The sequence below is a fragment of the Sarcophilus harrisii genome, chromosome 1, assembly GCF_902635505.1.
Source record: "Sarcophilus harrisii chromosome 1, mSarHar1.11, whole genome shotgun sequence".
NCBI lineage: Eukaryota > Metazoa > Chordata > Mammalia > Dasyuromorphia > Dasyuridae > Sarcophilus > Sarcophilus harrisii.
Genome location: NC_045426.1, coordinates 168,476,539 through 168,494,237, shown reverse-complemented (window position 1 = coordinate 168,494,237; position 17,699 = coordinate 168,476,539).

Here is a 17,699-nt window from a genome sequence, read left to right as displayed (position 1 = left end):
AGAGAGCCACTAGAGTTTACTGAAAAAGGAGGAGTGACATAGTCAGACCTGTACTTTAGAAAAATCAATTTGTTGGCTGACTGGAAGATAGATTAGAGTGAGGAGAGACTTGTGGCAGGTAGACTCACCAGCAGGTTATTGCAATAGTCCAGGCATTTGGTGATGAATACCTGCACCAAGATGATGTCAATGCCAGAGGAAAGCAGGGGATTTATGAGATGTTGCAAAGGTAGAGATGACAGAACTTAGTCACAGATTGGATATGTGAGGGAGTGATACAGAGAAATCAAAAATGATTCCTAGGTTGAGTGTTGGATTGTAAGGGATCAAGAAGAGAGACAGAGGAGAGAAAGTAAAGGAATCTATTATAGGTCACCTTTTCAAGGCATTTAACCACAAGAGCAGAAGAGTTAAAGGACAATAATTTATAGGAATAGAAGGACACACTGAGAATTTTTTTTTCATGATGGAGAAGATGTGGGCATGTTTATAGGCAGAGTAGGGAATGAATCTGTAGACAGAGGTTGACAATAAATGATAGAATGGAGATGACAAAGAATGACAATCTCTTGGAGAAAAATAGGATAGGAAGGAATCATTTGAGCAAGTAGAGGGGTTGGTCTTGGTAAGGAATAAAGTACCTCTTCATATGAGAGAGTATTGAAGGAAGAGATGGCATAGAAAGGTGGCAAAAAGCTAAGGAATCATAAGAAATAGGAAGAGCAGAGTAGAGGGAGTTCACATTGAATAGCCTTGATTTTACCACTGAGACAAAGAAGGAAGTTTAATCTGGGGAACTGATTTTTGGGAGTAAGATAATTTGTTTGAGGTATGTTCAATTCTCTTCCATTCATTAACAAATGTTAATTTTTCAAAAGTTAATTTTATTGAGTCCTTTTATTTTTATGTCACCTACATTTCCCACTGTATCACTTTCCTCCTTCCCTTCTAGAAAAGGGAAAAAATTTTTTTGAAGAGGAAGAAAAAAAATTCAGCCAAACTGAACTTAATGAAAAAGACTGACACTGTATGCAACACTTCTACCCAAGCCACATCCCTTTTCTGCAAAGAAGCATAAAGAGTTATCTTCTTCTGTCTCTTCTTTGGGGCCACATCCGGTCATTATAATCTCACAGTCAATGTTGTTGTTGTTATTGTTTTCCCAGCATTCAGTTTTGATTGCCAAGAAACCTTGAATAAGTAGGGGCTAATACACTATTCATTGTAGGCCCTGAGGAAGGGAAGCTAGTGTTGGCTAAATATCCAAGTGGATATGTATAATAAGCAGGTGGAAATGTGGGTTTAAATTCAGGAGAGAAATTAGGGCTGGGATAGAAATTTTGGGGGCTGTCTCTGCAGAGCTGACAGTTGAAGCCTAGAGAGTAAATAAGATCTTCTTTTTTTAAAAATTATGGATCATGGAAAACAGAGCAGTCAAGGATCCTCCGCCCCTGTGTCTTTCTAGATTAAAGTGAAAAGAAACAGCATTTTCCTAGAAGTGATCTTTTTTTTTTCTTTTTAGCAAAATGGCTTTGCTTTCCATCCCATTTCTTGGAGAAAGGTTGGCAAAGCTTCTAATAAAATTGTGCACACATGTGAAACTGGGGAAACATCTTTAAGCAAGGAAAGGAAAAACTTAAATGCAGTGGGGAATATAATCAAATATCTTTTAGTTCCCCACAAAGTAAATTAGAGGGCTGCATAATGCCATGACTGACAGAATGGGCTAGGAATCAAAATGAATACAGTCAGTGAACACTCAGCAAGGAGACCTGTAAAGTACAATGTACCATCTGCTCAATCTGTGATATGTCTAGGAATTGGGGAAAACGTGATTATGCAAAAGTTTTGAATATAGGTAAGAGCATAGTGTCATAAGAACTTTGTAATAAAGCTTGCATAGTCAAAATGAAGTATGGAATTGAAAGTAGTATTTGCTTTGAAAAAAAAATGGCTCTGTTTTCATCTTAGATGACAAATTAGCAATTTGTTTTTGAAGTACCCAGCTCATAGTGGCAATAGCTAAACATCCTCATTTTTAAAGGTTTATGTTTTTAAATTTTGGGGGTTTTCTATACTACTATGATTTCTTTATAGATAATTCCCTTACTCATCCTAAGAAGAATTAGGAGAATCCTTCCTGGTAACAAAAAGAAATGAGCAAACAAAACCAACCAACATAATTACTTTTTTCTCATCTCCATGCAGCATTCAGCATCCAAAGTCTTCATCTTTCTTTTAAGAAGAGGATGGTATGGAACCACTATTGGTCATTGAGTTCAATTGAAAATATTTACATGATTGTAGTCACTAGGTATATTATTTATCTGATTCTCCTTTCTTCACTCTTCATTGTTATATACAGATTTCCAATTATTCTCTGAAAATTTTAAATTTGCTAGTTCCTATAGAGCAGTAGGATTCCAATACATTCATATGCAACATTTTGTTCAGCCATTTTCCAGCTGATAGCCATCCATTTTTTCCAGGTTTATTTGTTTGGCTTTGTTACCACAAAGAGCATTATCACTAAAATTTCGTATATATGAAACTTTTTTATTCACTTACAAACTAGACACATTGTAATTGAAATTATCACTAATAACCACTGATTTGGGGAGATCCAGAGTTCTCCTTTTTCTAAAGTCTTTACTTTAAAACTCAGTAGCTGAAGGTGAAATTAACTTTTTCTTCAATATGGTTATACACTACCCAACCTCACAAGAAATTTACTCTCAAGTGGGGAAACCAACTGTGTTCTACTCAAGCAAGTTTGGGTGGAGGTAGATCCTTTGCCTGGATTGCTCAAATTTAGGATGGTTTGTGGGTAGAGATAGAGTCTGCCCAAGAATGACATGATATCACTCAGCCCCTTTTTGGAGTGAGCCCCACTTTTCATTATCATTCATTTTCTCATTACTTTTTAACCAGAGTTGACTACCATTCTCTGGAACATCCACTTTTCCAAGGGTATACATATATATATATGCCATAAACCCACCAAGGGGGTCTTTGGTATTCAAAAGTATGACTGACTTTTTTTATTAAAATGCTAGAATTATTAATAAAATTGCTAATTACCCAGAAACTATGTCTCACAAACTTTTTAAACACCACATAGTAGAACCATTGAGTCAAAGGATATAAATAGTTTAGTGTCCTTTCTCACATAATTCTAAGTTGCTTTTCTAGGATGGTTGGACCAATTCACAGTTCTATCAACAGTATATCAGCATTGCACATTTCCTTTTGATCAAAAGAAACACAAGATAAGAAAATGCTACGGTTATATCTCATGAGACAAACAAAATTTTCTAGTCCTGACATTCTGACCTGTGGAGAGATTCAGGCGTTTAGTTTCCAGATCTCTTTAGATATTTCTCAATTCAATTATTGCATGGTTAATCAGAATTAACTGTGATGTAATCTTTCTTGTCTTGTGGATATTTGTCTACTGGAAGCAAAAAGTGGGCCACCCAGTCTATTCTATCAGCTATCAAACAGACTCACTGAAGTCAATTTTGAAAGAATTCCTAGGCATAATAAAACCTAGTTTATTACTCATCAGTGACCCTCCCTCATTTCTTATATGATAATTCCTTGTGGTTATATAACTATTTCTACTTTTTCAAGGGATAACATTCAATCCTCCAAACATTCTGAGAGATAAGTAGGGAAGACTCCTCTTTTTACATATAGCAGGTAAAAGAGGCTAAGTTACTTGTCTAGACTCACACAGTGACAGAATTAGACCAAAATTGTAGTACTCATAAGCTGATCAGTTAAGAGATGGAAAAATTCTTTAGTCAGTCAACAAACTATTTACTATTTGTGTTTCAGGCATGGCTGGTAACACAAATATAAGGGAAAAAATGCAATCCCTGGTCTCAAAAAGTTTATATTTTAAAAAGAAATAAAAGGAAGTGGAGGAATGGGGGAGAAGGATGAAGAGCTCCAGGAGTGAAGGGTCCTTCTGAGATGTGAATTCTAGGGCTAAAATAATCTTCCAAGATGAAGAAGTTCCTGGGACCTGGTGAAATACAGCTTCATGGGAAATGACTCCATACTACAATGTATTTCAATAAGCTAACCACAAGACAAACAGGTTTTCCCTTGAACACATAAAAATGTATAAAAGCTAGTTAGAGGTAGTTAGATAGCACAGTGTGTGTATAGTGCTAGTTTTGAAGTTAGAAAGACTTCTCTTCCTGAGTTCAGTTCTGGTTTCAGACACTTACTGTGTGACCCTAGGCAAGCCACTTAACCCTATTTGCTTCAGTGCCCCCCATCTGTAAAATGAACTGGAGAAAAAAATAGCAAACCACTACATTATCTTGACCAAGAAAATCCCAAATGAGGTTACAAAGAGTCAGACACTATTGAACAACAATATTAAAAACTGGAATTTCCCTTCCCCCTCCCCCAGCCCAAACATTGATACAGAAGTGAAATTGGTATGGCTTATAGAATGCTCTTCCTGGAGTAAGGAAGATCTAAGTTCAAATTCTGCCCCTGACATATACTAGTTGTATGAATTTGAATAATTCAATCTATATATATACCTCAAATATTTCCTGGTTATTCATCTGCTGAATTAGAGACAAAAAGCATTTGCTATCTGTCCCACCCAAAGTTTAATCACTTTTATACATATATGGCATTTAATGTTTATGTATCTCCTTTCCTCAACAAAAAAGTATCTTTTCTTTTTCCTTTTTTTTTTTCTTTTTCTTTTTTGTTGAGAAAGAAGTCCACTCATCCCCTCACCCATTAAGGGAACTCCTAGTGTAGAAATTCCTTTCCCCAATATAAATCAGCAACTTGTCAGAAATTTTAAGGGTTAGATCATTAGGTGCTGAGAGTTTTGGTGACTCACCATAGTCACACAACCAACATGTTAGAGACAATCTTTGAACTTAGGTTCTCCAAATCTCAGGACTGATCTTTTATTCTTTCTGTCATGCTGTCTTATATATTTGTTAATTCAATTGGTTTTAAGTAGTGTCTGATTCTTTGTGATCCCATTTGAGGCTTTCTTGGCAGAGATGCTGGAATAGTTTATCTTCTCCTTCTGCAGCTTCTTTTACAGATGAGAAAGCTGAGGCAGACAGGGTTAAATGATGTGCTTAGGATAATTAAATTATTAAGTGTCTGAGGCCAGATTTAAACTGAAGATGATGAGTCTTATACACAGTAAGAATTTAATAAATGCTTGTTGGACTGAATTTAATTTTATCAGTAAGAGATCAGTTTGGTTCAATAAGCCCTACCAACCTTGGAGTATTAAATCTACTGGTATTCAGATTTATTTGACTTGCTAACAGAGACAATAATGATCAGATTGATTTCCTTTTAACACCTAGCTGAGAACTGCTTAACTGTGAGGAAATGAGAGTTTTAGTTACCACTGTGGGAGAAAGGAACCATCATTTTGGAGCAGAGGTGGCTGTAAAATTGGATAGATTGACGGTCATTGGAGGGCAAGTGTCATGAGGACACCTTAGGAGAGCTTTGAGGAAATGAGGTGTTAGAAAGTGGAAGGGCTTTTGCTTCATGTGTAACATAGTCTTTAACAAGAATACCTACTACTTGCCATACCAGTCAAACTGCCAAGAAATTACTTTATAAAGCTAGAAAAAATAATAACAAAATTCTTCTGGAAAAACAAAATTTCAATGGAATTAATGAAGGAAAAGCAAATTAAGGTGGTCTTGCTATGCTAGATCTAAAACTATATTATAAAGCAGTGGTCATCAAAACCATTTGGTATTGGCTAAAAATTAGAGAGGTTGATCACTAGAATAGGTTAGGTTCACAAGACACAATAGTCAATGACTATAGTAATAGTGCTTGATAAACCCAAAGATCTCAGCTTCTGAGATAAGAACTCACTATTTGATGAAAATTTGCTAGGAAAATTAGAAAATGGTATGGCAGAAATTAGGCACTGACCAATACCTAACACCCTATACCAAGAGAAAGTTGAAATGGGTTCATAAGTTAGACATAAAGAATGATACTATAAATAAATTAAAAGAACAAAGCCTTGTCTACCTCTCAGAACTGTGGAGAAGGAAGGAATTTATGGCTAAAGAAGAACTAGAGTACATTATGAAATGCAAAATGGATAATTTTTGTTATATTAAATTAAAAAGGTTTTGTATAAAAACCAATGCAAACAAGATTAGAAGGGAAGCAGAAAACTGAGGAAAAAATTTTATATCCAAGGATTCTGATAAAGGCCTCATTTCTAATATATATATATATATATATATATATATATATATATATATAATTGACAAAACTTTATAAGAATGCAAGCCATTCTCCAAATGATAAATGGTCAAAGAAGATGAACAGACAATTTTCAGAGGAAGAAATTAAAACTATTTCTAGTCGTAAGAAAAAAATGTTTTAAATCACTATTGATCAGAGAAATGCAAATTAAGATAACTCTGACATAACCCCACACACCTCTTAGATTGACTAACATGACAAGAAAAGATAATAATAAATGTTGGAGGGGATGTGGGAAAAGTGGGACACTACTACATTGTTGGTGGAGGTGTGAACTGATCCAACCATCCTGGAGAGCAATTTGGAGCTATGCCCAAAGGGTTATCAAACTGTGTATACCCTTTGATCCAACAATGCCTCTACTGGACCTGTATCCCAAAGAGATCATAAAAAAGGGAAAAGGACATATATAAAAATGTTTGTAGCAGCTCTTTTTATAGGGGCAAGGAACTGGCAACTGAGTGGATGCCCATCAGTTGGGGAATGGCTGAATAAATTATGGTATATGAATATTATGGAATATTATTGTCTATAAGAAAGAATCAGCAGGGTCATTTCAGAAAACTCTGGAGAGATTTACATGAACTGATGTTGAGTGAAACAAGCAGAACCAGAAATACATTATACACAGTGATAGCAAGATTATGTGATAATCAATTGTGATACACATAGCTCTTTCAACAATGAGGTGATTCAGGGCAATTCCAATAGACTTGTGATGTAGAAAGCCATCTGCATTTAAAGAAAGGACTATGGGGACTGAATGTGAATTACAACATAGCATTTTCACCTTTTTTATTGTTTTTTGCTTGCTTTTTTGATCTAATTTTTCTTGGGCAACATGACAAATATGAAAATATTTATAGAAGAAATGTACATGTTTAACATATTTGGATTCCTTGCTGTCTAAGCAAGCAGGTTGGGGAAGGAAGGGAGAAAAATTTGTAATACAATGTTTTGCAAGGGTGAATATTGAAAACTATCTTTGCATATTTTTTGAAAATAAAAAGTTTTTATTAAAAAAGAATGCTCACTACTGCTGGGTTACCTGATACTTGTTATTAATAAACTTAACAGACAGTATATCTAGCCATACTTTGGCTAGATGTGGTAATGCAACAATAGTATCCATATTGGAAGGCAACAGAATACAGTAAATAGGGAATCAGGAAGATCTGGATTCAAGTCCCTCCTCCTAATCTTAACCAGCTATATGAACTCAGGAAATCCATTTGAACTCTCTGGGCCTTCATTTCCCCATCTGTAAAATGGCTTTGGATTTGATGACTTTGAAAGATGCCTTTCAGTTCTAAATCTCTGATCCTATATTATTAGACAATGGTACTAAAAAAAGTCTCACTTTGGAGCTTTAGGTTTGTTCCCAGAGGAGTCGGTGAGTAAAATCCCAAGTAATAAGCAAAAGTAATTAGCAGAACTACATCAGTGGAATAGCTGATCAAAGCCAAAGCAAACCAAAACAAACCTACACATACTGAATTTAGATCTTCTAGTCCTAGTCTCCTGTCTTAGACAAGGCAGAACTCAGTCGTTAATGGTAATCAACATCCCCAGTACTTGAATCTTCTAGGCATTGCTCAGGGCACCAAAAAGTAAGCAAACAAATGTTTGTATGGCTTACTTTCATGAACAAGTACCTTGGACTTTCAACTTGAGGAAACATTGATAGATTTATGGCGTCTTCCACTACGAAATATTGCTTTAAGACTCTGTTAAGATTATTTTTTTTTCTAATTCTCCAACTGATGAGAGAGAGAGAGAGAGACAAAGAAACAGAGATAGAGATACAAAGAGACACACAGAGAGACAGAGACAAAGAGTCAGAGAGAGACAGACAGACAGAAAAATAAAGATACACAAAGAGAGAGAGAGAGAGAGAGAGAGAGAGAGAGAGAGAGAGAGAGAGAGTCAGAAACAGAATCGTAGACAGATAGAGAGATAGAGACAAAGACACAGAAAGAGAGAGAGAGAGAGAGAGAGAGAGAGAGAAGGAGGAGGAGAAGGAGGAGGAGGAGGAGGAGGAGGAGGAGGAGGAGGAGGAGGAGGAGGTGGAGGTGGAGGAGGAGGAGGAGGGAGGAGGAGGAGAAAGGGAAAGAAGAAGGAAGAGAGAGAGAGGAGAGGGGAGAAGAATAAGGGAATAGGGAGGCTAGGGATCAAAACCTCATTTATAAAAGACTTTTTAGTTTTCTCATGTACTTCTTAGACCATACCTAGAGGCCACTGACACACTAAAAGCTTATAGTCATATAGGGTTCTCTGCATGCCCATTTTGCATTTTGCAAAGGCCGCATCTGTTAAATGTTTGCGAGGGAAGATGCAAATGGATTCTTCATGAGCTATCTGATCTAAAGTCAACAGAAGGAAGTACACCTATGGCTTAGAGGGTTTGGATCAGGCTGGGGGAGGTCCTAGTGTCCCTAAATTCAGGGTAAACAGGAACTTTAGGCTATTCATTTCTACTATCTTAAAAGTAAAGAGCAGATATGCCTTTTTAACAGAAATAATAGCTTCCCTCTACAACACACACACATATACACACACACACATTATATTGCACTCCTTTCCCCCAGTAGTTGGTGGGACCTCTACCCACCAACTACTGGGGGAAAGGAGTGCAATATAATAGTAGTGGTTCCCCAACCACAATAACAATAGTGATAATTAACATGTTTATAGCTTTTGCTATGTGCCAGGCCCTGTGCTAAACATTTTTCAATTATTATATCAAACAAGAATGCTTTTCCCTTGCTCAGGCTGAGCCAAATGGATCAAAAGAAGTCAGCCTTTACCCCATCCTAGTTTATAATGGAGTATATTCATTCAAAAAGAAGATTTCCTCCAAGAAAACATGCTTAGAGAGAGAAATGTCCCCTAGCAGTAATATTTACCAAGTTAGGCCCCAGAATTATGAAAACCCTCCCCCCCCCCATATCTACACGATAGAGAGAGGAACTAATTTCACTATCTGTTCCTGGAAAAGGTGATTACATTTCTCAAATTGAATTTGAAAATATAAAGATAAATGTTATTTTTGCCAATAATTTTGAGCTTCTTGCTAAAGACAATCTTTTAGCTCCCTATTTTGCTTAGTACTATAAATCTCTAGCTCTCTAAGCCTCTATAGACAAATCTAGATTTTAATGCTCTTGCCTACAGTGTCCTGCTTGGACGAGTAATTTGCCTCTCAGGTCTCCTTCTAACTTAACTTCCATGCTTTGACTTTCATCTCATCCTGCAAAATACTCTGACATGCTTGAGCTTTCATGCCATTGGTGCATTCCTTCATGGGTTTACATTTTAGAGAGGGGTCCAGAAAGACCAAGCTTCGTTTTTCCTCCTTTTCTGTTTGACTTTCTTTTAATATAATTCTCTGTATTGTCTTTTCCCATGGAAATGTAAGCTTCCTGAGGCTGAAATACCTTCTCCCCCCCACCCACCCACCCTTCACTCCTTAGATCTGTGCCTGGCACAAAGTGTTTAATAAATGATTATTGTCTGTTGCCTTGTCATTAAAGAAGAGTCTAGAGAAATTGAGTTTGAATCCCAGTTCTGCTATATTTTACTTGTGTGACCTGGGGAAAATTCCTCTTTGGATCTCATTTTTTCCTCATTTATAAGCAGGAGATTGGAATAAATGACCCAAGACTTCTTCCAGCTCAGTCTAATAAGTCTAATAAGACAAATAAATAAAATAAAACTTGAATTTAGAGGAATTCTGTCTTTAAAAGACTAGTTAGAATATGGTTCATGCTTATGCCCCAGTGAGATTAAGCTCCCAGCTCTGTTTTAGAAACTTTTTCTTTTCTGTAAAGTTCCCATTGAACTTTAAAGGTTGACCATAAGAAATAGCAATAAATCCTGCCCATATATTTTTTTAAAAATAATTTATATTTTTCCCAATTGCATGTAAAAACAATTTTAAAATTTAAGTTAATTAATATTTAATTTTTAATGAATTAAAATACATTTCCCCCTCCCTGAGATAGTAAATAATGCTATATAGGTAACATATGTGCAGTCATGCAAAACATACCCTTATTAGTCATGTTGTGAAAGAAAATACAGATTAAAAAACATTAAAAAAGTGAAAAGCAGAAGCTTTGACCTGCATTCAGATTCCATCAGTTTTTTTTTTTTTCTGAAGGTTGATAGCATTTTTTTCTTACTATGAGTCCTTTGGGATTGTTTTCTATCATTTATTGTTGAGAATAGCTAAGATCATTTACAGTTAATCATTGTACAATATTGCTGTTTTTGTATGCAGTGTTCTCCTGATTCTGCTCATTTCACTTTGCATCAGTTCATATAAGTCTTCCCAGGTTTTTCTGAAATCATTCTGCATGTCATTTCTTATGGCACAATAATATTCCATTACAATTCATATGCCACAACCTGTCCATCCCAATTGATGAGCATCCCCTCAATTTTCAATTCTTTGCCATCACAAAAAGAACTGCTATGAATAGTTTTGTACAAATAGGTCCCTTTCCCTTCTGACGGATTCTTTAAGAGAATAAATTTAAGAAAAACCAAATGGAAGTAAGACTGGAACAGGATAGGGTCTTCTCCACTCCTTTCACCTTTGTTTTTCTAGTGTTTCTAGTACTTTACACTCCAGATAGAACACATGGAGCAGCTAGTTTGTGAAGTGGATAGAGCACCAGCCCTGAAGTCAGGAAGACCTGAGTTCAAATGTGGTCTCAGATACCAAACACTTCCTTGCTATATGAGCTATCTCTTTTTATTCTTCTTAGGAGTTCCTCCAAACTTTCATTGCTGTCATTGCTTAAAAACCTTCATCTCCTTTCTATCAAAGTTAGTTTTCTATCCTTAGAAACTGGTCAGAGCTAGAGGTGGCTAAGTGGTACACTTTTTAAACCCTTATTGGCTGTATGATTTTGACTAAGTAATATAAAGTCTGTTTATCTCAGTTTCCTCATCTGTAAAATGGAGCTGATAATACCACCCACTTTCCAGGGTTGTTTTGAGGATTGAATGAAATATTTTAAAGTGCTTGGCATATAGTAGGAACTACATAAATGATAGCTACCATTATTATTATGATTATGATAATGATGAAAAAGTCCTAAGAGAGTTTACAGCCAGCCAGCTCCTTATAAGAGGTTGTTCTACTACAAATATTGTGTATGTGACCAGATATAATAGATGGATTAGTTGGTTAGGCTCAACTAATTTTTTCCTTTCCTCTTAAAAAACAATATATTTTTTTAATGACCTGCTGTCTATGGGAGAACATTTAAAAAATACAATTTTTCAAAGGAAAAATTTTTAAAAGTTTCACTCAATACCTCTTTTTTCTTTGCTCTCAGCAAATCTGAGTATAACTGAAATAGGTAAAAAAGCTGGATAGCAACAAAAACTATTTTCTTCCAATCTAGCCCCGCAAAGACATTGATTCCTCATGAGCCAATTATATGCAGTGAGATTTCAATCCATCCTGATTACCACCACCCCTACCACTAAAAATCCCTTTCTCATTTGCTCAAGAAATATCAATGATATTTCTGATAATGGGAACAAAATGTTTCATTCTACTTAAAATACAATTCCTTCTCCCCTCCACCCCAAAGAAGAATAGAGATTCACACTGAGGTAGAAAAAATTAGATCCTTTCATCCAGAAGTGTCAAACTTATGTCCCACGGGTTATAGTCTCTGAGACACAGACCAGACCATTTTAAAATGTATTTGGGAAATGTTTAACAAAAATGAATTTTTAAAATACAATACAACCTAGATGATGTTCATTAGTGGTTTTTTAAGTTAACATGCTGCTTTCAGGAATCCATTTCCATTTAAATTTGATACATGAAGAAATTGAGGCACCTCAAGGAAGAAATGAGCATTTAATAAATGCCTACTATGTATCACATCTTATGAAGAGTCTTATAATCATTTGATTGTCACAACAGCTCTGTGATGTAAATGCTATTTTTTGATCTCCTTTTTAAAGTTGAAGAAACTGAAGTAAAGAGAATCATTTAAACTTACCCAGAGTCACACAATGTCAAATACTGTATATAAATTCAAGTTTTCCTTACTCTACACCTAGCAATGCCAGAGAGATTAAGGGACTTTACATCACACAGATTTGTACAGGGCAAAACTGGAATTTGAAACTAGGTATTCATTCTATAATTTTTTAAAGGCCAGTAGAAAATCATCTACTATTAGTCAGATTCTTCTAAGTCTTTTACCATTGTCTTCACAACATCATGAAAAACATTTGTATAATTATCATCACACAAGATGGGCTTACTTCCATCTGCTTTCTGTTTTAACTTTAGATTCTTTCCACAGTGTTTGTTTTGGGTGGTGGTTAGGGGAGGATGTGTAAGTGTGTGTGTGTGTGTGTGTGTGTGTGTGTGTGTGTGTGTGTTTACTATTACAGAGAAGGACTGATTGAATTTTCCTTCTATAATTACAATTAAACTTCCAGACCTAATCATTTAAATTTTGTTGTTCAGTAGTGTCTGACTCTTTGTGATCTCATTTGGGGTTTTCTTGGCTGAGACACTGAAGTGATTTGCCATTTTCTTCTTCAATTCATTTGACAGAGGAGGAAACTGAGTTCAAACAGGATGAAGTGATTTACCAATTAGTCACCCAATTAGTAAATGTCTGAAGCTGTATTTGAATTCAGGTCATTCTGATCCCAGATCTGGCCATCTATCCATTGCTCTATTTAGCTGCCAATCAAATAAATTCCTTGAGTTTAAAGAGCACTCTTCTTGATGAATTCCAAAGTATATTATCTCATTAAGTCTCACAAAGTCCTATCAAGTATTATCCCTATTCAAGATGTGAAAAAACTGAGGCATACAGATGGTTGGGTAAAAATTCCTTAGGACACCATGGATATGTCCATATAAAGGATGAGACAAATCAGAGACCCCATCTTCCATTGCTATTTCCATCTCCAAACCTAGATACTAACAGTGTAAATTTGGAAATTGGTAGGAGGTGGGGGATGGGGTGGCAAGAACCCTCCAGACATACTATTTTCCCCAGAAATGTGCTGTAAGGTAACTTGAACTATGGGTGGAATTTGAAGGACTTCTTATAAGATTGGTAGACAAAAAAAGAATTGGTTGCTTTCATCTATTTTTAAAGGACTGCAAACATACATTGTGTGAAATTAGCAAGAATCCATCTGGAAAAAAATTAGGAAAATAAGATCAATAAGTAAACTATAAGATAATGTACAATAAATACATTGGAGATTTGTTACATGAAATTCAATGCGGGAAAGATTGTTACTGCCAAGAGTTCCTCTTCTGTGGCTCTTGATTCTGTTGATCAAGTCCTTACTCACCCACTGGTTTCTACCAAGCAATCAGTCAATTAACAAGTAATTTATTAAGCGCCTGAGCTGTTGAAGGTACTATGCTAGGCACTGAGGATATAAATACAAAAAATGAAACAATACCTACTCAAAACTACCTTCTCTTCTTGTTTTTCTTTTGTCTATTTGATTACTCATTCTTCCTTCCTAAATCATTAGCCATCTCTTGCTCCTTCAGTCTCTGTCCTGGAGACTCTTCTCTTTTCTCTCTACTCTTTCCTTTGATTTTTTCATCAGTCACTTTGGACTCAAGCACCATTTTTTAATAGTATTTTATTTTTTCCAATCACATGTAAGGACAATTTTTAACATTCATTTTTTATGAAATTTTGAATTTCATATTTTTGTCTTCCTCCCTTTACTCTCCCACCCCTTAAGATGCTAAAGAATTTGGTATAGGTTTTACATATACAATCATATAAAAATATTTCTATATTAGTCATGTTGTGAAAGAAGAAACAGAAAAAAAAATTTAAAAATAAAGCAAGTGAAAATAATATGCTTTGATCTGTATTCACATTCCATCAGTTCCCTCTTTGAATGTGGATAGCATTTTCCATCATATGTCTTTTGGAATTGTCTTGGATCATTGTTTGCTAAGAAGATCTAAATCAATCTCAGTTCTTCATCATACAACGTTGCTGTTATTGTGAACAATGTTCTCCTTCTGCATACTTCACTTTGCATCAGTTCATGCCTGTCTTTCCAGTTTCTCTGAAATCATTCTGCTTGTATTTCTTACAGCACAATGGTATTCCATTACATACATATGCCACAACTTGTTCCGTTATTCCCCAATTGATGGAAGTCTCAAATTTTTCAATTTTTCCCACCACAAAAGAAGCTGTCAAGCAACATTTCTACATTGGATGATTTCCAAGCTTAGTCCACATGCCTCTCCATAGCTCCAGTCCTGATTCACTAAGTGCCTGTTGGAAATCAATAGATATCTTAAGTCTAACACATCCAAAATGAAATTTATTATCTTCCTTTCTTCCCAGAGATATAGGTAGGATTTTAGGCATGTAAGGTAATGACTGGACAGGTGGCATGAAATGCATCTTCAATTGGGGGAGGAGAAAATCTATACCACCTTGTAGCAGAGACCCTGGGATATCAGTTTGAGCCTATTGCTATAGTAGAGGGCAAAGTAGGCACTTACCTCAACACTACCATATAATACTGATCTTTCAACTAACTTTATTTTAACTAATTTAACCAATTATTATTGATAATCATGTACTAAATTCTGTGTGATTTTTTTTTCTTCATCCTGCAAAAACACAACAAGTATTGTTGATAACCTCTAGATATGGCATCCTTTAAATTCAGTATCCTGAAACAAATTTCCAATTGTCCTATGGCTCTAGTTTTCTCAAGTCTACTCCTCTTCCGAACTTCCCTATTTCTATTAAATACACCAACATCCTTCCAGTCTTCTAAGTTCACAGCTTCAGAGTCATCCTACCTTCTCATTTGTCCATTATGTGCATTTTTTGAGGGGATCAGGGCTAAACAATTTCCCCAAATAGACAAACTGATATTAAGTGTCTGAGGCTGGACTTGAATTTAGGTCCTCCTGCTTTCAGGTTCAATGCTCTATCCACTGCACCACATAGAGGTTCCTAATTCTTATTAATTCTATCTTCAGTCCAGCTCTTGTCCCCATCACCTTCTTATTTTTAAATTTTAATAGCTTTTTTTTTTTTTTTTTTTTTTTTTTTTTTTTTTTTTACCAAATACATGCAAAGATAGTTTTCAACATTCACTTTTGCAAAACCTTGTGTTCCAACTTTTTCTCTCTCTCCTCCCTCCTTCCCTCTCCCTAAGTACAGCAAGCAATCTGATATAGGTTAAACATGTGCAATTCTTCTAAACATATTTCCATATTCGTCATGCTGTGCAAGAAAAATCAGCTCAAAAGGTGAAAGAAGGGGAAAAAAACTCCAAGAAAAAAGCAAGCAAACAACAACAACAACAATAACGAAAATAAGGTGAAAATATTTTGCTTTGATCCATATCCAGTCTCCATAGTTCTTTCTCTGGAGGTGGATGGTTCTTTCCATAATAAGTCTATTGGAATTGCCTTGAATCACTTCATTGTTGAAAAGAGCCAAGTCCATCATAGACTCCATCATCTTCTTTCTTCTCATATACTTACTAGAGCTAACTTAACTCTTAACTCTTCCTAGATCACCTTGATTTCAGTCCTAAGTTTTTAGTATAACTGCAAAATCACCTTGTAATGCAAAACTATGTTCTTCCTTTGCTGAAAAATCCTCCCCTATTGACATAGAAGTTCCATAGTTTGAGACTGAAAACCTTCCACTATCTGGTTTCCATGTACTGCTTAGCTGTATTTCCTATTGTTTCTTATCAGAATATAAGTCCCTACCTTCTAGCTAAATTGTAAAATGAAATCTTCTTTAACTTTGATGTGTTATCTCCTACTTTCACACATCTTGTACTGTCTGACCAAGTTTGAAATGGATCAATAAATCAAAACTTATTAAGTACCTTCTATTTACCAAGCACTGTATTTAGCTGCTTTGCCAAAAATAAGTGACAAAGATAGTCCTGCCCTCAAGGAGCTTACAATCTAATGAGAGAGACTGCATGCAAACAAATATATACAAAGTAAGCTATAAACAAGATAAAGAGATATAATTAACAGAAGGAAATGGTATTTATTACCTCCTCATCTCAACTTCTCAAAATCCTTTTCCTTTAATGTGTAAATTCAGGTGCCCCCTCCTTCAGGAAGTCCTTCCTGATTACCCCAGTTGTTAATACCCTAACTTTGACTTATTTATGAACATTTTGTATCCTTCCTGAAGACAACACATGTTATATTCAACGACAATCCTCTCTTCTAGTTCTCCTGAAGTTGGAATTAAGTTTCCTGAAAGTAATATATATTATTTTTGTTTTCTCCCTAGCACTTAACATAGTGCATTGCATATAGTAGGTGCTTAGTAAATAATTAATAATTAATTAAATGATTGATCTTTGAAAAAGATGTTTTCAAATGTTATCTGAAGAGGATTGATATATTTTAGGGTCGCAGGCATATATTTGTGTTCAAATGGTTGGACAAGTAGATTCATCTTGACGTTTTTTTCAGTACATCTTATCTGCATATATCTGGAATTTTAGTCTCTCCTCATTTGACATTGAGCAGTATCACAGCCTAACACTTACTGGCTCTTACTGGCTTTCCTTCTTTCTGAAAATGTATTCCAGGGTATCTTTACCCTGGAAAGATAAGATAAAGAACTATACTTAGGGAAGCCATAGAAGGTACAATTGTTCATAACTGAAAAAATATGGGGTAGGGATAGTAGAGGAATTTTCTTCTCCTGGAAGGGATCCTATATTTTTTTTCCTTCATAAAGAGTAATGATTCATAAAAGAGAGAATTCCTGTGTAATCAGTTCAAGGCTGGTCATCTCTCCTATTATTTTATTAGTCATCTGTACAAAGCATCATTATGAGTGTTTCATATTAAGCAACATTTCATATGTGGGGTGCCAAATTATTGACCCTTCATCTGATAGTGCCCCCAAACCCCTCTCTAACCTTTCCCACCACATACATCTGTATGAAAGAGGGAAGGAAACAAATGCCTACTATGTAGCAGGCACTATGCTAAATGCTTTACAAATATCTCATTTGAGGTAAATGTTATTATTTTGCATTTTACAATTGAGGAAACTGAGGCAAAGGTTAAATGAATTGCCTAGGATGACTCAGCAAATGTCTGAGGTTGGATTTGACTCTAGGACCAGTACACTGTACTACCAAATTGAAGGGGGGTTTAGTGATCTTCTTTAACATGCACATAATCCCTTTTGTTTACTAATTATCTGTTTATAATTTAGCATGAATTAATTTCAATAGATAATCTCATATAGAACTGGAAGAATATAGAATTTGAAGAAGCTAAGAAAAGTAGAGAGAGTTAGCTAATTAACTCATTCAATAAATGATTGTTATTCAGTCATTTTTTCAGTTGTGTT